A 21,131-nucleotide genomic window follows, 5' to 3' on the forward strand; every position below is an offset into this window, starting at 1 on the left:
TTAATGGAAGCGCTGACACAACCCTAATTACAGGAGCACAAACATATCTCTATAATTGTAGCTAGCACTTATCTCTGTTTCTCATACTCCTTCAGCCCACTGAGATCAGCCTCAAGCTGAGGATGAAAAGGGGGCCTCCAGAGTTGCTTGAATGAGCAGGGGCTGATAGAGCTATCAGGCTTTTGCAGATGGGATGCCTGCCACTCTTGGATATGTTGTCATAATCAGTGTTTAGGCAAAACACCTGGACTACTTCAAGGACCACCACTCCCCTCCCCACCTCAACCCTGTACTGGTGCCTAGTTATTCCACTGACTGGGAGGGGCAGATGAAACTACAAGGGATAAAGGTGCCAGTCTGAACTGGCTCTCAGACGCTTGACTGAACATTTCCCATTAGGTCATTGTTTACCCTCATTTGAATATATGTTTATTTTCATACTAAGAAAGGCATTGGAATCATGCCCAACATATCCCCAGCAACTGACTCTAGCATTTAAAGCCCAAACATGCTGATGCTTGTTGAGTGTAATTGGCCATGCTACATAGTGATGGCTTTGGGAGGGTGGAGATGCTAATTTTGCAACTATGGGATCTCAAGTCAGTTAATTTAATGAGGACCCAGACTCTTTACTGTCAAGAGACTCTAATGAGATTGACCATCACCCTTGTTCATCTTGTTGTTGGTATTGACTTTTTACCTAAATAGTGTACCATTATGATGATAGACCAAAGTTGTTGAGTTAATATATGTAAATGGAAATGTTGGAATTGGGTTTCTTAAGTTTAATTTTCATAGCTTTTTGTGTTTGGTTCTGATTGAAAATTTCAGGGAAGGACATATATGTGAAATTATCTATAAATCTACCTTTCTACTTAATTTATTTTGTTTATGTAAGCTAGTTATGGATTACCGGTATAACACTTCTGTGTGTATGTTTGGCAATATTTGTACTTAATATTTTTACCTTAATCCTATATGGATCATGGAGCTAGCCTTCTCAAATGAAACTGTGTACATAGAAAGATACTTCTGAAACTTTGTATTAGTTTCAAAGACAAAGGCCTCCAGCTTTTGCAGAATAATGTCTAATTCGCAGGTTTGCTTTTGATGCCTAGAGTCATCCATTGGAGAACTTTTAATCTTTTCACTCCCTATCCCAGGAGAATCCAACACACCCAAGATCCACACTTCTCTCATTCAGTTTGATCATTTATTAATGCCAATGGTTTTATAAGTTCCCATTTTCAGTAGCATTTTTGTTTGAAAGGGAGAGGATGGAGAGGGAAGAGTTGACCTTAACACCACAGAATGAATGACTAAAAATGGCAGAATTCCAGTGATTGGTGGCAAGGATACTTTCAGAGAAAGAGTCTTCCATAGTAATCTTCATTCCTATAATCAGCTTTGGCAAAGAGGCCTGTACACTGGACTGTGAGCATAAAAACCTAAGTCATAAGGATGAGTGGATATATGAGTATATGGGTTTGTGTAGTGGGAAGACAAAATGCAGAAAAAATCACTATTGAATATTAAAACTGTTCTATAAAACATTGTGAGGGAAACAGCATTCTGAATAAACAAATATAAATAAACAAATGACAGAACAGGAACTCAGTTGTAGTATCTCACATGGATAATAATAGTAATAATGCTAATAATGATAAGCATTTATTGAGCTTTTATTATGTGCAGGAACTGTGTTAAGTGCTTCATTGAGTTATCTTATAAAGTCCTTGCAACCACAGAATGAAGTATGTACGGTTCTTAATTCTGTTTTATATCTTTTTATTAAAAAAATTTTTTTAACGTTTATTCATTTTTGAGACAGAGAGAGACAGAGCATGAATGGGGGAAGGTCAGAGAGAGAGGGAGACACAGAACCTGAAACAAGCTCCAGGCTCTGAACTGTCAGCACAGAGCCCGACGCGGGGCTCGAACTCATGGACCGCGAGATCATGACCTGAGCTGAAGTCAGACGCCCAACCAACTGAGCCACCCAGGCGCCCCGTTAATTCTGTTTTAGATGGTGAGCTGAGGAATAAGGAACCTAAATTAATTGTTTGGTAAGTTCTTGGAAGTTGTGTCAAGTCCATGTTATTCTGATGCCAAAACCTGGGTCATTCTATCCTTCTTCCAACAAAGTCAGTTCAGAGTTTTCTTTAATTTTTGTACTCTTCTTAGAATATTTTATAGGTTTGCTCAAGTCAAGGAAGAAAAAATGGCTAATTAGGAAACAAATTACATGTATTCAAACCATGAACTCTATGAGCTACTGTACCTATTAAGCATCTACTCCTTGTCAATATCAGATCAGATTTTTTAAAAAAGTTATTTTTTAAGACCCAATAAAGAGACATTCTGAAGAAAGCACTGAATAAAATGAATATAGAGCTCTACTTAGTAAGTCCCTCCTGATCTCTACTTTCAGAGTAAAAACCATTATGTGTTTTCTTTTAATTAGGAAAATTATATATCTACTTCTTTGGTCTTATTTACTTCTTTTGGTTTACATGTAAACTTATTCTTAAGAATCTTTAAAATTCTGGAATTGTGAGGCTTTTCTGGGAGCTGCATTCATCTTTTCCCTTCCTGAATTTCAACTGTAGTATAGGGCTGGCCTTTTATTTAAAAATTTTTTGCAGGGGCGCCTGAGGGGCTCAGTCAGTTAAGCATCCGACTTCAGCTTAGGTCATGATCTTACAGTTCGTGGGTTCAAGCCCTGTGTCAGGCTCTGTGCTGACAGCTTGGAGCCTGGAGCCTGCTTTGGATTCTGTGACTCCCTCTCTTTCTGCCCTTCCTCTGCTCATGCTCTCTCTCTCTCTCTCTCTCTCTCTCAAAAATAAACATAAAAAAATTTTAATGTTTATTTATTTTGCGGGGGGGTGGTCAGGCAGAGAGAGAAGGAGACACAGAAGCTGAAGTAGGCTCCAGGCTCTGTGCTGACAGCACAGAGTCTGATGTGAGGCTAGAACCCATGAATAGTGAGATCATGACCTGAGCCAAAGTTGGACACTTAATCAACTGAGCCACTCAGGCACCTCGTAGGGCTGGCCTTTTGAGGCTGACTCCCCAACATGAAGAAGTAGGGTACAATAGTGAGAGATTGCCATGGGTGTCTGGATTCAATTCCCAGCTCTGTCTTTCCCATTTGTAAGTGATGTTGGGCAAACCAGACCGTTTAAATTTTCTAATGCAATGGTTCTCAAACTTTAGCATTCTTGTTACAACTCGAGAGTTCTGATCTTCTCTCCAGAGTCTCTGATTTAATAGGTCTAGATTAGACCTAAGAATTAGCCCAGGTGATGCTAACACTACCAGTTTAGGACCATGCCCTGAGAAATGCCACAGTAATTCTCAGTGTTCTCATCTTTAAAATGAGGACAATTGTATCTACCTCAGCGAGCTGTTATAGGGTTTGGAGACAGAACATTAAGCTGACTTTCTTACCTGTGCATGTAAATACCCCACACTATAGACACTAGTTTATTTAGTGCTTAAACTCCACCATTCAAATCCTCTATTTGGGTTATTAACAGAACATTGATAATCCAAGTGTCTCTGAAGGGGTTACTTCTTAAAACTTATCAGTGACCAGGATTATGGAGTTAACTTGCAAAAATTACAGGCACCTGAGAAGGTGGGAGAACAGAACTAGAGATCTGTGCTTATTCAGGGTCGGGAGAAAATGCCTGAAACAAGACTTCCTTCCTGGATATATAGCATTGGGGAAGGTCTCTCCTGATTTTCAGTATATTCTAAACAAAAAGATGAGAAAGATGATATCATGAGGATTATATGATTCCTGGCTTCAGGAAACTTTATTTAAAAACCCCTGAATCTCTGTTTCTAGGTTAAATTCAGAGTCCCCAGCCATAATTTTAGTGTATTTATTATTTTATAAGACTCACTGATCTAAATAGATCAATTGTCCATGAGTATTAAACAGCACATTTTTCTCTGATCTTTATTAGGCTTTGGATGGTACAAGGAAAGTATAGTGAGGATCTCTGAATTCAAAGAGCTGAGCTTATTAGCCACCTTATATTTACATATTATGCCCTGCCAGTGCTAAACTGCACATATTTATTAAAAGTTAAGGAATGGTCAGAGAGGAAACCTAAGAAATATTTCCTTGTGACTGAAAGTGCTTCCAACATGTGGTCGGTCCCCTTCAACCTATAATTCAGAATTGATTTAAGATTAAGAGTTATTAAAACTATGACATTTGACCTCAATCCAGATGTGGAGCCTAACTCAAATTTAGCTCATCCACAACAGTAGGGTGCATGGAACACATATAAGAGATACCCCTGTAGCACCAGGTTCTGGTGAACAGGGAACATTGCACTGTAGGACACTACAAGACCTCTTCTTCATAAGGGCATTACTTTGAAGAGCAGGAGACGTAGTGAGAGACTTTCCTAACATACAGAAACAGATACAGAGAATTAGGCAAAATGATCAGTCAGAAGGATATGTCCCAAATCTAAGAACAAGACAAACCACAGCAAGATACCTAAGCAAAATATATACAAGTAATATGCCTGATACAGATTTAAAATAACAATAATAAAGATACTCATTGGACTTGGGAAAAGAGTGGAAGACATCAGTGAGACCCTTAACAAAGAGATTTAAAAAGAACCAACCAGAGATGATGAACACAATAAATTGATTTAAAAATACAGTACATGGAATAAATAGCAGGTTAGAGGAAGCAGAATGATTTAGCGACTTGAAAGATAGAGTAATTGAAAGTAATCAAGCTGAACAGGTGGGAGAAAAAAGTATGGAAAATGAGAATAGACTTAGGGAATTCAGTGACTCCATCAAGTCTGATACCTATAAGTATAAGTCTGCATTAAGTATAAGTATAAGTATAAGTCTGCATTATAGGTATCCCAAAAGAAGAAGAGAAAGAAAAGGGGGCAAAAATTTATCTGAAGAAATAATAGTTTAAAACTTTACTAGTCTGGAGAAGGAAACAGATATCCAGTTCCAGGAAGTACAGAGAGCCCCCAGCAAATTCAACCCAAATAGATTCACACCAAGGCACCTAGTAATTAAAATGACAAAGAGTAGTGATGAAGAGATAATTTTAAAGCATAAAGAGAAAAGATGACAGTTGCATATGAGGGAAACCTCATAAGGCTATCAGTGGATTCTTCAGCAGAAACTTTATAGGCCAGTAGGCCAGAAGGGAGTGGCATATTCAAAGTGCTAAAAGAAAAAAAAAAAAAACTGCAACTAAACTGTCTGGTTTTTGTCTGTTTCTCAGACAAACAAAAATTAAAGGAATTTAATGTGGCCATGAGGCCACAAACCAGTCCTGAAATAAGTGTTGAAGGGGACTTTTTGAGTGGAAAGGAAAGACCATAAGTAGGAGTAAGAAATGTAGGAGCAACAAAAGCAGTAAAATTAAGCATATTTATAAAAATTAGTCAAGGTTTTCACAAAACAAAAGGACATAAAGTATGACACCATATACCCAAAACATGTGGAGCAGGGAGAAGAATAAACGATAGGTTCAAACTCAAGAGACCATTAATTTAATATAGACTGCTATATGCGTATATTATGTATAAACCTAATGGTAACCACAAATCAAAAACCGGTAGTAGATAGGCAAAAAATAGAGAAAGGAATCCAAGTATATCTCTAGAGAGCCAACAAACCACGAGAGAAGAAAGCAAGAGAAGAAAGGAACAGAGATCTACAAAAACAACCACAAAAGAAGTAACAAAATGACAACAAATATATACCTATCAATAATTAGTTTGAATGTAAATGGATTAAATGCTCCAGTCAAGGGTGACAGAAGGGATAAAAAGCAAGACCCATATATATGCTGCCTACAAGAGACTCATTTCAGACTTAAAGACATAGACTGAAAGTGAAGGGATGGAAAAACACTTATCATGCAAATGGGAGTGAAAAAAAAAAAAAAGCCAGGATAACAATACTTTTATCTGGCAAAATAGACTGGAAAACAGAGATTGTAACAAGAGACAGAGAAGGAAACTATATAATCATAAAGGGCACAATACAACAAGAAGATGTAACAATTGTGAATTTATGTACCTAACATGAGAGCACCTAAATATAGAAAGTACCTAATGACAAACATAAAGGAAGTAATTGATAATAATTCAATAATAGTAGGGGACTTTAGCTCATCACTTACATCAATGGATAGATTATCCAAACAGAAAACAAGGAAACAGTGACTTTGAATGACACATTGGACCAGATGGATCTCATAGGAATAGTGAGAACATTTCATCTTAAAGCAGCAGAGTACACAATCTTTTTAATTGACCATGGGACATTCTCCAGAATAGGTCACATATTAGGCCACAAAACAAGTCAACAAATTCAAAAAGATTGAAGTCATATGATGCATCTTTTCCAAACACAATGCTATGAAACTAGAAATCAACCACAAGAAAAAATCTGGAAAGAACACAAATACATAGAGGTTAAATAATATGCTAATAAATAATGAATGGGTCAACAAAAATTTAAAGAGGAATTAAAAAAACACATGGAAACAAATGAAAATGAAAACATAATAGTCCAAAACCTTTGAGACACAGCAAAAGGTGTTTTAAGAGGGAAGTTTACGGCAATAGAGATCTACCTCAAGAAGCAAGAAAAATCTCAAATAAACAGCTCAACCTTACACCTAAAGGAGCTAGAAAAAGAAGAACAGACAAAACCCCAAATCAGTAAAAGGAAGGAAATAATAAAGACTAGAGCAGAAATAAATAGCAACTAAAAAAACAAAACAAAACAAAAAAACAAAAACAATAGAACAGATCAATGAGAGCCGGAGCTGGCTCTTTGAATAGATCAACAAAATTGAGAAACCTTTAGCCAGACTCATTAAAAAAAAAAAAAAAAAAGAAACAAACAAACAAAAGAGAGGACTAAAATAAAATCAGAAATGAAAGATAAAAAATAACTGGCACTGCAGAAATACAAAAAAATTATAAAAAATATTATGAAAAATTATATGCCAACAAATTTGACAACCTAGAAGAAATGAATAAATTCCTAGAAACATATAACTTCACAAAAATGAATCAGGAAGAAATAGGAAATTTTAACAGACCAATTATCAGCAATGAAACTGAATCAGTAACAAATAAAAGTCCAGGACCAGATGGCTTCACAGGCCAATTTTACCAAACATTTAAAGAACAGTTAATACCTTTTCTTCTCAAACTATTCCAAAAAAATAGAATACATTCCAAATGCATTCCACAAGGCCAGCATTACCCTATTATCAAACCCAGATAAAGACACCACAAAAAAAGAGAATTATAGGCCAATATCTCTGATGAACATAGATGCAGAAATCCTCAACAAATATTGGCAAACTGAATTCAACAATACATTAAAAAAATCATTCACCACAATCAAATGGGATTTATTGCCAGGATGCAAGGTTGTCCAGTATTTGCAACTCAATCAACATGATACATCGCATTAACAAGAGAAAGGATAAAAACCATATGATCATTTCAATAGATGTAGGAAAAGCATTGACAAAGTTCTGCATCCATTCATGATAAAAACACTCAGTAAAGTAGGGTTAGAAGAAACATACCTCAACATAATAAAGGTCATATATGAAAACCCCACAACTAATATCATACTCAATGGTAAAAAGCTGAGAGCTTTTCCCTTTGGTCAGGAACAAGATGAGGATGTCCACTCTCACCATTTTTTTAAAAAAGTTTATTTATTTTGAGAGAGATAGCATGCAAGTGGGGGAGGTACACAGAGAGAGGGAGAGAGAGAGAATCCCAAGAAAACTCCACACTGTCAGCATGGAACCTGATGTGGGGCTCAAACTCACAAAGTGAGATCATGACTTGAGCCAAAATCAAGAGTTGCTTACTTAACCAACTGAGCCACCCAGGCACCCCATCACCATTTTTATTCAACATAGTCTTGAAAGTCCTAGCCACAGCAATCAGACAAGAAATATGAATAAAACGCATCCAAATTGGTAAGGAAGGAGTAAAACTTTCACTATTTGCAGATGACATGATACTATGTATGAAAACCCAAAAGACTCTACCAAAAAACTGCCAGAACTGATAAATGAATTCAGTAAAGTCACAGGACACAAAATCAATGTATAGAAATGTGTTGCATTTTTATACACCAATGATGAGGCAGCAGAAAGAGAAATGAAAACAATCCCATTTATAATTGCACTAAAAATAATAAGATACCTAGGAATAAACTTAAGAAGTGAAAGACCTGTACTCTGAAAACTGTAAAATTTGATGAAAGAAATTGAAGATGTCTCTAAGAAATGGAAAGATATTTGATGCTCATGGATTGGAAGAACAAATCTTGTTAAAATCTCAATATTACCCCAAGCAATCTACAGATTTAATGCAATCCCTATTAAAATATCAAAGTACTTTTCACAGAAGTAGAAAAAATAATCTTAAAATTTCTACGGAATCACAAAAGACCCAAATTGCCAAAGCAATCTTGAAAAAGAAGACCAAAACTATAGGTATCACAATCCCAGATTTTAAGATCTACTACAGATCTGTAGTAATTAAAACACTATGGTACTGACATAAAAATAGACACATAGTTCAATGGAACAAAATGGAGAGCACAGAAATAACCCATGATTGTGTGGTCAATTAATCTTTGATAAAGGAGACAAGAATATGCAATAAGACAAAGTCCCTTCAACAAATGGTGTGGGGAAAACTGGACCACTTTCTCACACTGTACACAAAAATGAACTCAAAATAGATTAAAGACCAACATATGAGACCTGACCATAAAAAACCTAGAAGAGAACATAGACAATAATTTATCTGACATTAACTGTAGCAACATTTTTCTCTACTTGAAGAAAATCTTTACTTGTAATTAGTTGTGCATATCAAAGAAAATGAATGTACAAAGTTTATTATAGAGTTTGATTCTAGTCATAAAATCTTCTCAGTAAATCTCTGGATACTTAACAAAATATAGTATCCTTCATTGACAAATGTGCTAGTATTGACATAAACTTATCAATAGTATGTTAATTCAATAGATAGATACTTAACATCTATTTCATATCAACAATCATGGAGATGATTTTGTACTAATTTTTGCATACATTCTAGCTTGATCCCACTGGAATTGAAAGGCTCTCCTTTTCAAATTTTCAAATGGTACTAAAGAGACAGGCAGAATTCACAAAAAAAGAGATATGTCATATATATGAATACATTTTATGTAATAAGCTAAATATAATTTTTTCAATTATATATATATTAAATATTATATGAGTTTTATTTTAATATAAATAATATAAGATACATAGACCAGATTTTAAGATTGAGTCACTACATTTATATAATTTATTTATGTAATATATAATTTATGTAATATATCTATAGCTTATATGTTACATAAATTATAATTTGTATGTAAATTGTATGAATAATATATAGATTGTATCAATATGTTTATATTATATACAAATATATAAAATAGATTAAATATAAATTTATATATAAATAGAATCATAAATCTGTCAGGTATTTTTAAAAAATTTTTTTAATGTTTATTTATTTTCAAAGGAGAGAGAGACAGAGTGTGAGTGGGGGAGGGGCAGAGAGAGAAGGGAGACACAGAATCAGAAGCAGGCTCCAGGCTCTGAGCTGTCAGCACAGAGCCTGACACGGGGCTTGAACTCACAAACTGTGAGGTCATGACCTGAGCCGAAGTCGGATGCTCAACCAACTGAGCCACCCAGGTGCCCCAAGTATTTTTGTTGTCAGTGATTCACTGTTATTTAGAAAATTCGAGCCTGAATGGGGAAAGGATGGGAGAGAGTTGAAGGGATCTAGATGGTGTTCCAAACCTACAACTCTGGGATGCCTTATGGCTGGTTAAAAGATTGCTCTCTAAAGAAAATATAATTTTTGTTGAAGGTTTTAAAGGTCATTATTTAATCATCAGTGCTTTATTCTCACTACGTTTTTTGTTTGTTTGGGTTGTTGTTTTTTTGTTTTTTTGTTTCCTTTCCAAAACTATATTTACATGGTAGATGAAATAGGTTTTGGTTATAGTGGTTGGGTAAAATTCTTATTTTAATACCAGTTCAGCTTCTGCTATGTCAGATGGGAACCAGAAAGGACAGGAATAAGGGTGATGTCCGAATTAGGTGGCCCCTTTTTTGGTGTTAGAGTATAATGGTTCAGTTAGATAACCAAGGTCCTTGAAGAACACAGAGACCTAAGAAAGGATTACCAACTACAGAATTCAAAGTAACCATTTTCCTAGGGCTTATCCTGTTCTTTTTTTGTATTACTTATCTAATTAAGCAATAAATAATACCTGTAAACTCAAGGTCATGTCTTTTAAAAATATACGTGAGAGCCTTAAAGTATCTTTAAAGATTTCACTCTAAAATTTTTGGGTAAATTGCAACTCAATTAACATTTGACTTATTGAATTAGTAAGAACAAAAAAAGAAAAATAAAGCCAATTTTTCATCAATTCAGATTCTTAGAGTTTTTTGAAAAGTAAAAAAACAGATTTCTTTATCCCTTGGTAATCTGATTAATTTAATAATAATTAAAGTTGACTTTTAAGCTATAAGTTCAAGCATTAAAGTATCTCTATTTTCAGATGGTGTGATTATATGACTAAAAACCCGAAGAACCTATGTAAAAACTACTACAAGCAATAGTGTAATTTTGTTCAGATTGACAGACAAAAGTTGAGTAAACTTCATACATAAATTTAAATGTGTATATATAATCAAAAACTATTTGAAGTTATAATACAATAGAAGAACCAATGCATGATTAAACACAGACACACAGATACATCTAGGCATAAGCTCAATAAGAAATTGCCAAAACCTCTGTAAGGAAAATGATAAATCACTGCTGAAAGATTTAGAAGTACAGTTGAACAAATCAAAAAGATATACATTTTTGGACAGGACAGCTTAACATCCTAAAGATGTCAGTTATTTTTAGGGGACATCTGGGTGGCTTAGTTGATAAAGCAACCGACTTAGGCTCAGGTCACGATTTCAACTTTCGTGGTTTGATCCCTACAGTGGGGTGTCTGCTGACAGCTGAGAGCCTGGAGCCTGCTTCAGATTCTGGGTCTCCCTCACTCTCTGCCCCTCCCCTGCTTGCGCTCTGTCTCTCTCTGTCTCTCAAAAATAAATAAACATTAAAAAATATTTTTAAAAAGATGTCATGGGCAGCCTGGGTGGCTCCGTCAGTTAAGTGTCTGACTTCGGCTCTCGTCATGATCTCATGGTTTGTGAGTTCGAGCCCCACATCAGTTTCTGTGCTGACAGCTTGGAGCCTGGATCCTGCTTCAGAGTCTGTGTCTCTGTCTCTCTCTACCCCTTTCTTGCTTGTACTTTGTCTCTCTCTCTCTCAAAAGTAAACATTAAGAAAAAAAAAGATGTAAGTTGTTTTTAAGTTAATACATGTAATACAATCTCAATAAAAGTGCCATTATTATTTTTCTTTCCTGATACTAGAAAAGTTGTCTATAAAGTTGATCTGGAAAGAAAAAAGTGAAAATAGACATGAAAATCTTAAAAAAAAGGAAAAGAGCAATAAGGGGAATCTAATCCTAAGATACATTAAATCATATTACAAAACCTCTATAATTAAAATAGTATATAGCATTATAGCATGAGTAGAAGGAAAAAATAGAACCAAATACATATGGAAATGTAGTTTAAAATAATCTCACATCAGTAGGGAAAAGGTGAACTCATTTAAATAACTGGTATTGGCATAAATGGATAATAATAGAAGAAAAGAGAAAATCAGTCCCAGTTTCCATCCTACACGCCAGAATAAATTCCAAATGTATCAGAGAGTTAAATTAAAGTGCTGAAGTACTAAAGCAAAACATGGTCTGTAGCTTAGGAAGAAGAGAAACTTTCCAAACTATAACTCAAGATATAAAAGCATTAAGAGAAAATATTGATAATTTGACAGCAAAAACAACAACAACAACAACAACAACAACAAACTTTTCCATGCATGAAAAAAAAAAAAAAACAACAAAGAATACATACCATGAGCAAAGAACAAATGGGAAAATGGGAAAAATATCTACAATTTATATTAGAGGCAAAGGTTAATAATATTCAGTATATAAAGAGCTTATAAATGTAGAGAAGAAAAACATTCTATAAGTCCTATAGAGAAATGGACAAGAGGTTTAAGTGGACAGATAATAGAAAAAGAAATATAAATAACCCTTATTTGCAAAGATGCTCAAATCATTGACAGTAAAAGAAATGTGATTTAAAGCTATCTTGAAATCCCATTTCCCATTTATGAGATTGGCCAAAATATAAAATTTTGACAGCATCATGTCCTGGGTGGATGAGGTGCTCACAAACATGGCTGGTGGAAACCCAGATCTGTACGATTTCAAGTGGAGGACAAGTTGGCAATGTCCATTAGTTGGCAGAAAATCTTTAATTTTAGGAACCTAGTTTTAATAAACCACAGGGGAATAAGGTGGGAAACAAGAAGACATTTGCACAAGGCAATTCATTATAGTAAAAAACTGGAAAAACCCCAAATAGCTGTTATTAGGGGACTGGTTGAATGCTACATTACATCCACTCAATGAGATGCTATTCTATGAAGTGGTAAAGAGAAATGGGAAGGGTCATTATATACTACTATGAAGTCTTATAACTGGAATTAATAAAGAGAGAGACTTGAGAGACCTAGCCACTTATTATAATGTATAGATCTTATTCATGAGTTGGCAAAACTTCTCTTAAGATCCAGATTTAGTAAATATTTTAGGCTTTGTGAGTCATACAGTCTCTGTCACAACTATTCAACTCTGCCTTTGTAATGCAAAAATAGCCATAGACAATATGCAAACAAATGGGTTAGATGTGGCTGTGTTCCAATAAAACTTTACTTAGAAACATGAGCAACAACTGGATTCAGACCTCAGGCTATAGTTTGCTGATATGTGAAAACTATTAAAAGAAATACATGAGACAAATTGAACACTAACTGGGTGGAAGAATAGGGACAGGACAACGAGAGTAACCTCTTCTATTTGGAAAGGAGAACAAGGGGAGGCACAGAGCAGTTACTAGTGTATAGAAATTCTGAAATCCTATTGAACAAGATCTCCCTGCTCTGGAATGAGGACTGTTCTAAGTTTACATGCTAGCTTTTGTTCCTTTGAGTAGATTTCCAGTTTGCTGTATTTTCTATTAACTCTACTTCTGGGGGTTCATATCTTTTCCATTATTGTTCTTGGTGACATCTGAAAATACTCTCCTTGTGAGAGTCCCTCAGCCTGTGCTGGGTTGTGTATTGTTGACTTAGCACCTAAACTCCTGTCTAAGGTTGGGAACTACATTTCTCAGAATCCTCTTCTCTGTACAGTTGTGGGACAGAGTTAGCCAGTTAGATGAACTTTTATTACATTTGGAAAGAAGATGAGAGCCGAGGACATAACTCTGTGAAAGCTATGATGGTCAGACATGATGTGTAGCAGAGGTACCTGGTGGGCGGCCTGTTCTCTCTTTCTGCTTCAGCTCATCTTCTTGGTTGCTGGCCATGCTGACCAACAGCTGCCTCAACCCACAAAACCTTGGCTATAGGCCCACAGAAGCTTACATAGAACTCTCCACAAACTCTTCCTTTGCCAGGTCAGGCCTCTCTGGCAGTGAGATTCACAGTCCTTGTATTTTCCTGCAAGATCCAACTTGTCTCTGTGCCAGGGCTTCAGATGAAAGTCATTAATAACTATTTCTCTGATCTTTCAACTCCTACTTCCAAGACCTCCACTTTCCTAGCTCCATCTACATTTAGATAAACTGTAATTCCCATATTACATCATTTCTTGTAATACTTACACTCACTCTGGTTTCCTGACTTAGCCTCAGTTGATAGAACTGCCCATTGAAAGTTAAAAATTAAGAGTCATTTTATGTCTAAGATGGTCATTCTTTTTAGTCCTCCCCAATGTAGAAGAAGATATTTGAACTAATAATAAAATCTATTTTATTTCACCGCTTCTCAAAAGGAATTTGGTATCAGTTAGTTTTATGCCTGTTTTTCAACTATATTTTAACTGACCAATTGGATTCTAAATGTCATGATGCCAGATACTACCTTTTGCCAATTAAAAAAAAAATCCTGCTCCGGGGGTGCCTGGATGACTTAGTCATTTAAGCATCTGACTCCTGATTTTGGCTCAGTTCATGATCTCGTGGTTCATAAGTTCAAGGCCCACATTGGACCCTGTGCTGATAGTGTGGAGCCTGCTAGGGTTCAATCTCTCTCTGTCTTCCTGTCTCTCTACCCCTGTCCCATTCACACTGTTTTTTTCTCTCTCTCTCTCTCAAAAAATAAATAAAACATTTTAAAAAATCCTCAGAATTAAACATGGGTTAAATTGAAAAAAAATATATATCTTTTGAAAAACATCATTCATTCAAGGAATTCCATTATAAAAAATTCCTGCCTGGTAATTAATCTAAAATGTTATCATTAAATTTTTTTTTCCCGAAAGATATTTGTCTGCTGAATATGGCATGACATCTAGTTTTTCATAAATTTTCTAGTAATATTTGGGAAAGAAAACAAAAAATAATTCAAAATATGTAATTGCCTGAATATTTATAATCATTTTTTATCCTCCAACCTTAAATTACAACTGTACAAATTCTTGGCTATTGTACTATTATTTGTGGATTTGCTTAAAAGAAAGCCCTTTAGTGTTTAGTCGGACAGTAGATGGATTTCCGTAGGTAACATTATTTTATGACAGACTCAGTAGCTGAACTGTATTCATTTTTTAAATCTAGTAAAACATTTTTTTGTACTTATTTATCATTTTTGCAAAAGGTGACACATTAATTTGTGATGGGCTTTTAATTATACAGTTTTTGTAAAATTACTCCTTTTCTCAAAAAGGAAATTTTAAAATAGCCAGAGCAAGCCATGAAAATAAGCCTGTGCCATGCACCCCAATGTTTATAGCAGTGCTATCAATAATAGCCAAAGAATGGAAAGAGCCCAAATGTTGTCCATTGAGTGATGAATGGATAAAGAAGATGTGGAAGATAAACACACACACACACACACACACACACACACACACACACGCACACACACACACACACATACACACACACACACACACAGTGGGATATTACTCGGCATTCAAAACGAATAAAATCTTGCCATTTGCAACAACATGGATGGAACTAGAGTGTATTATTATGCTAAGCAAAATTAGTCAGAGAAAGACAAATATATGACCACTCATATGTGGAATTTAAGATACAAAACAGATGAACATAGGGAATGGAAGCAAACATAATTTAAAAACAGGGAGGGAGACAAACCAAAGGAGACTCTTAAATATAGAGAACAAACTGAGGATTGCTGGAGGGGTTTTGGGTGGGGGCATGGGCTAAATGGGCAAGGGGCATTAAGGAGGACACTTGTTGGGATGAGCACTGGGTGTTATATGTAGGGGATGAATCACTGGATTCTACTCCTGAAATCATTATTTCACTATATGCTAAATAACTCGGATGTAAATTAAAACAATTAATTAATTTAAAAAAACCTGTGCCAAAGTCCAAGGTCAAAGCAGTGTGATTGAGTGAGGTATATTTAATTATAATCCCAAAGATACCTTTGTTCCAGTAAGATAATCTATTTATTCTTTTGCCACACCTTTGTTTTAGATAGTATGTGCTTCTTGTCTCCTTGACTTTGTATTTGGCTATGTAACTTTCTTTAACCTATGGGAAGTTAGCAAATATGGTGAAAGCAGAGCATTGAAATGTGCTTGCTAGGTTGGGCAGGTTCTCTGTGCTTCCGTATCATGAAAGAGCATACCCTGCACAGTACTGTTCCTCTAGCATGGCTCCCAGACTAAGACACAGGAGACAGAGCTCCCCAGCCCAGCTACAGGCACATGAGCCCAAAATATATGCTATGAAGGTTATATTTATAAGAATAGGAAGAGAAAACATTTTATGTAATGGTTTTTAGGTTGATCTATAATATTTACATATTTAGACATATGTTATACGGGCCTCCATTTTCTTTTTTTTTTAAATCTTGCCCTGGACTTTGCAAAGGTTAAAGGCTGGTCTACAGTCAGATAAAATTCCATTTCAGTAGTAACACTTCTATTTGTAGTCTTCACGTGTATTCTCTGAATTTATGTGTGTGTGTGTATGTGTGTGTGAGCATGTGTGTGCTATGACTATATGGGGCCCTCTAAAGTGCAGGGCCAGAGGAGGCCCTGGACTGTTTGTGGGGAGGAGAGGGAAATAGTAAGATTATTCACAACATTAATGCCCATTTTGAAGGCATTTAATGGTGGGCCTTTTAGTTGTGGCTTTGAAGGTTTTTAGCATGTCCGAAGGAATTGGCCAGAACCATCACTTACATCTTTGAGTTTCAAAAAAAGTATGGCAAGTGCTTATAGAATGAATGTTTATGTTCCCCCAAATTCATATGTGGAAACCTAATCCCTGACATGATGATGTTTGAAGTGGGGCTCTTGGGAGGTGATTAGATCACTAAGGTGGAGCCCTCAAAAGAACCCCCCCACTCTTTCTGCCCTGTGGGAGGGCTATCTGTGAACCAGGGAGCAGGTTCTCACTAGACATTGGATCTGCTATTGCCTTGATCTTGTACTTCTCAACCTTGAGAACTAGAAGAAATAAATGACTGTTGTTTATAAACCACCCAGTCTATGGTACTTTGTTATAGCAGCCCTAGTGGACTAAGACAGCAAGTCTAAGGCATCCCCTTTCCTTTCCATATCTAGCAGCCACTCCTAGGAGGTGTCCCATTGCATGCCACTCTTTGCCCTGTTGTGGCTTCTGTTACCCTTCAAGATTGTGACCAATGTCTATTTAAATTTAAATTTGATTACTGAGTAAAAATTCTAGAACACAAGACCTAACAAAATGTTTTGTTCTAGGCCTTGAAGTCCTATGGATTTTTTTTTTTTTTTAGTTCATTCTATGTAAACAACAACAACAATAACAAAACCCAAAAAACCAAAACATCTCCTTTGTATAAGAATACCCCAGAGTACAGACAATGCACATTTTCTCTCTTGGCCTAGAAATATTCTTAATAGTTAATTCTGATTCTTTCTAATAGTTTCAATGGAGCCGTAACCCACTTAGCTGGATTTTAAGCATCACCTACATTTCTAGGTACATTTATAATGTTAAGGATATTCCCAGAACATACACCAAAGGAAAAAAAGTGGGGTGGGGGGGGGAATGCTTTCGCATTGTAGGATGATGACATATGCTTGTGCTTAATCAAATTCCCAGCTAATCACAAATACCAAAGTCATTGAAGAAATCAATTGCTTTTGCATACTGAAGCTCTGATTTAAATTTTCAAGCCTCCATAATTTTAAAATCAATAAACATTTATTATTGTTTCTACTTGTACCTCTGAATAAATCACTGTATAATTTTACCTCTTAATTCTCAAAGGTATAATATAAAAATATTGATTTTAATAGTTTTTTTGTGCTTCTAAAAGGATGTGTAATTTATACATACACAGCCTATTGGCATGACGCCTAAGGCAATGGATATTATTGTTACAAATAATGTATGAAAACCTTTTATTTTAAAAATCTTTTATAGAAATACAGAAGTCTTACAGAAATGTACACACAAATGATAAGTTTTCAATTTGATGGATTTTCACAAGGTGAACACACATATATAAACTCTAGATTAAAAAATAATAGAATACACCAGCAACCCAGAAACTTCCCCTTTTCCCCTCCTAGTCACTATTCCCTGAAAAGATAACTGCAGTCTGATTTCTAACACCATTGATTAATTTGGCCTGATATTGGACTTTATATAAAGTTGAATCCCACAATGAGAAAAATTGTTGTGCCTGCTCTAAAAACAAAACAAAACAAAACCCAAATCCCCTCAGCATTGTGTTCATGCACTTCACCCATGTTTTGGATTTAGCAATGATTTGTTTATTGCTGTATAATATACCTTTGTATGAATGTGCCACAATAACTTTATCCATTTTCTGTTGATAGATATTTGTTTCCAGGTTTTAGCTCTTATGAGTAGTGGGATTATGAATAGTCTTGTACATGTCCTTTGATGAACACACGAATGCAGGCATAGTCATGAATTGCTGCTAGGTCAAAGAGCTTGCATGCCTGTGTACGACTTTAGTTGGTACCATCAAATTATTTTCTAAAGTGGTTGTATCAGTTTACTGCTATCACGTACTCCTAGTAGCAGTGCATTCTTGTTTACTTCCTCAACTGCTTTCTCCATCTTTTTAATTTTAGCCATTTTGGTGGATATGTAGTGGTGGCTTTTTGTGCTTTTAGTATATATCATTTCTTTGATGATTAATGATGTACATATTATCATACATTTATTTATTGGCCCTGCATATCCCTTTCTCTGAAGTACCTGGTCAAGTCTTTTGCCCAATTTTCTGTTAGGACATTTATCTGTATTTAAAAAAAAACAACTTGATTTGCAAAAGTTTTTTTTCAATGTCTGGGTTTGAGTCTTTTTAAAAATTATTATTATTTTTTTAATTGGTGTGGGGGAAAGGCAGAGGGATAGAGAGAGAATCTTAAGCAGGCTCTGTACTCAGCACAAGTCCTACGCCCCTGAGATCATGACCTGAGCCGAAATCAAGAGTTGGCACTTAACCAACTGACCCACCCAAGTTCCCCAATGGGTTTGAGTCTTTTATGTTTATTACAGTTTTTTCTCTCACTCTTTGGCTTACCTTTTCCCTTTCTTTTTTTTTAAGTTTATTTATTTATTTTGAGAAAGAGAGAGAGCGAGTTTGGAAGGGGCAGAAAGAGAGGGAGAGAGAGAATCCTAAGCAGACTTCTTAGAAATAAGTTTCTTACTTAGTACAGTAAAATAATACAGATAAATGTCAATAATGTCTTGTATTTCTATCTTTCTTAAATAGTTTTTATTAATTTATATATTTATTTATGTATAAATACTCCCTGAAATGGTGCTTGTGCAAGAACAGGGAAGCTGATCTTGAGTAGCTTCATATCTGAGAAGGAAGATTATGAGAATAAATAAATAATTACACAAATATGGAATGAAATAAAAGTTGTAAGATAAGGAAACATGGTATATAAAACACATTTTATCTTCTTTTAGGTGGGTAGCAGGGAAGGTTACATGGAAAAGAGGGCATTTAAACCAAACCTGGCTGTATGGGTGGAATCTGGACATGATGAGATAGATTGAAGGCATTTCCTTGAGCAAGCACAGAATAAACAAATGGCCAGAATTGAAAAGATGTGGTAAATGTGTAAGGACAGGGGTAATTTAATCAGATAGTTTACATGAACTGTGACTAAAAAATTACTGACCTTGACTATTATAAAGGAAACAACAGAAAACATAAATCTAAATGCCTGCCATTTCATATGAAATAGTTGTATTGAATTGCACTTTTCCAGTTGTATTAACAGAATCCAAATCTAGCCAGTTTAAGCCCAAAGAGAAATAGGGTGACTGGGTATTTCATGGAATCTAAGGGGGACATGAGCAGGTAGGCTTTGGGAACCAGTGGGGGCTAAGTGTGCCACTCCATAGTGACCCAGGTAATCCTCTCAGTTTCTATTTGTCAGTTCTGCTTCTCAAGCATATCTGGTTCATTCTGCTGTCTTGCTGTAGAATGGTGTCTTAGTCTGGCCGTTTGGGCTGCTACAACAAATACAGACCTGGTGGCTTATAAACAAGAAAAATTTATTTTTCACAATTCTAAAGGCTGGAATTCCAAGGTCAGTGCACCACCATGGTCAGGTTTTGATGAGAACCCTTTTATAGTTTCAGACTGCTAACTTCTCATTGTATTCTCACATGGCAGAAAGAAAGCAAGAGAGTTATCTGGGCTACTTTTATATGATGATTAATCCCCTTCATGAGAGCTCCACCATCATGGCCTAATCACCTCCCAAAGGCTCATCACTTAGTATGATCACATTGGGGGTTAGAATTTCAATGTATGAATATTAGGGAAACATGAACAGTCTGTAACAAATGGCTTCCCTGCTTCCCAGGCCAGATATTAGAAAATAACTTCTAAGGACTCTTAAGTAGATTTTCTCCATTCAAGAGATCAGACAGATGTACCTGGAATCTCAAATTCCGGGAGGAAGGGGCTCATCAGCTTTGTTTGGGTCAAGTTCCATTCTTAGTTCAATCAATTATGACAGAAGAGAGGATAGGAGATACATGGTAGAAAACATCATATTTGCTGTGATTACTTAGAGCCTTCCCATTATAGCCAAAGGGATATTTGAGGCTGGGGAGGGGGTTTTTAGAAAAGGGGAAAGTCAATCAATTCAGGAGGTGTCACTTTAGAAGACTGTGGTGATATCTAACTTGAGGATATATTATTGAGGTAATAATTGAGCATCTTAAACAAGCTAGGTCCTTGTTTTATTTTGTTTTTTAACTTTTTATTTTAAAATGATTATAGATGTATAGAAGAGTTATATAGGTAGAACACAGAATTCCTGAATATAGTTCATCGAGCTTCCCCTAATACTAATATCTTATATAACTATGGCGCATTTAATGAAATTAAGAGTTAACATTGTACACTCTTGTCTAAATTATAGACTTTACCCTGATTATACCAGTGTTTACACTAATGACCTTTTTCCATTCTAGGCTTTGATCCAGGATACTACCCATTGCATTTAGTCATCATGTTGCCATGGTCTTCTCCAATCAATGACAGTTTCTTGGTCTTCCCTTGTTCTTTGTTATCTTGACTGTTTTGAAGAGTACTGGTAAAGTATTTGTAGAATGTCCATCAGTTTGGGTCTATCTGATGTTTTCTCATGATTAGACTGGGGTTATGGGTGGAGAGAATACCACAGAGGTGATATGTTCTTTCTTCATATCATGGTCATGTTATCCGGGGAAGAAGAGAGCAACATGACTTATGACTAGGGATGTAAACCTTCATCACTTGGTTAAGGTGGTGTCTGCTAGGTTTCTTCACTGAAGAGTTACTATACATTTGAAAGCAAATGTTAAAACC

The 21,131-nt window shown here is 35.6% G+C and overlaps 1 protein-coding gene across 5 annotated transcripts in view; it reads left to right on the forward strand.

The window, feature by feature from the left end:
* LOC132673441 (small ribosomal subunit protein uS2-like) overlaps positions 1-21,131 on the forward strand; it is a 133,336-nt gene that overhangs the window by 47,770 nt on the left and 64,435 nt on the right. For 3 of the 5 annotated variants that reach the window (XR_013557327.1, XR_013557326.1, XM_078451336.1), the window contains exon 2: positions 1,832-2,066. The exons of 1 other annotated variant lie outside the window; for it this stretch is intronic. The gene's annotated coding sequence lies outside the window, so the exon portion shown is untranslated. Of the gene's footprint in view, positions 1-1,831; positions 2,067-20,658; positions 20,878-21,131 lie in introns of those variants that run through there. One more of the 5 variants, XM_078451337.1, reaches the window with a different exon arrangement.

This window comes from Panthera onca, chromosome C1, assembly GCF_046562875.1.
Source record: "Panthera onca isolate mPanOnc1 chromosome C1, mPanOnc1 haplotype 2, whole genome shotgun sequence".
NCBI classification, from domain to species: domain Eukaryota; kingdom Metazoa; phylum Chordata; class Mammalia; order Carnivora; family Felidae; genus Panthera; species Panthera onca.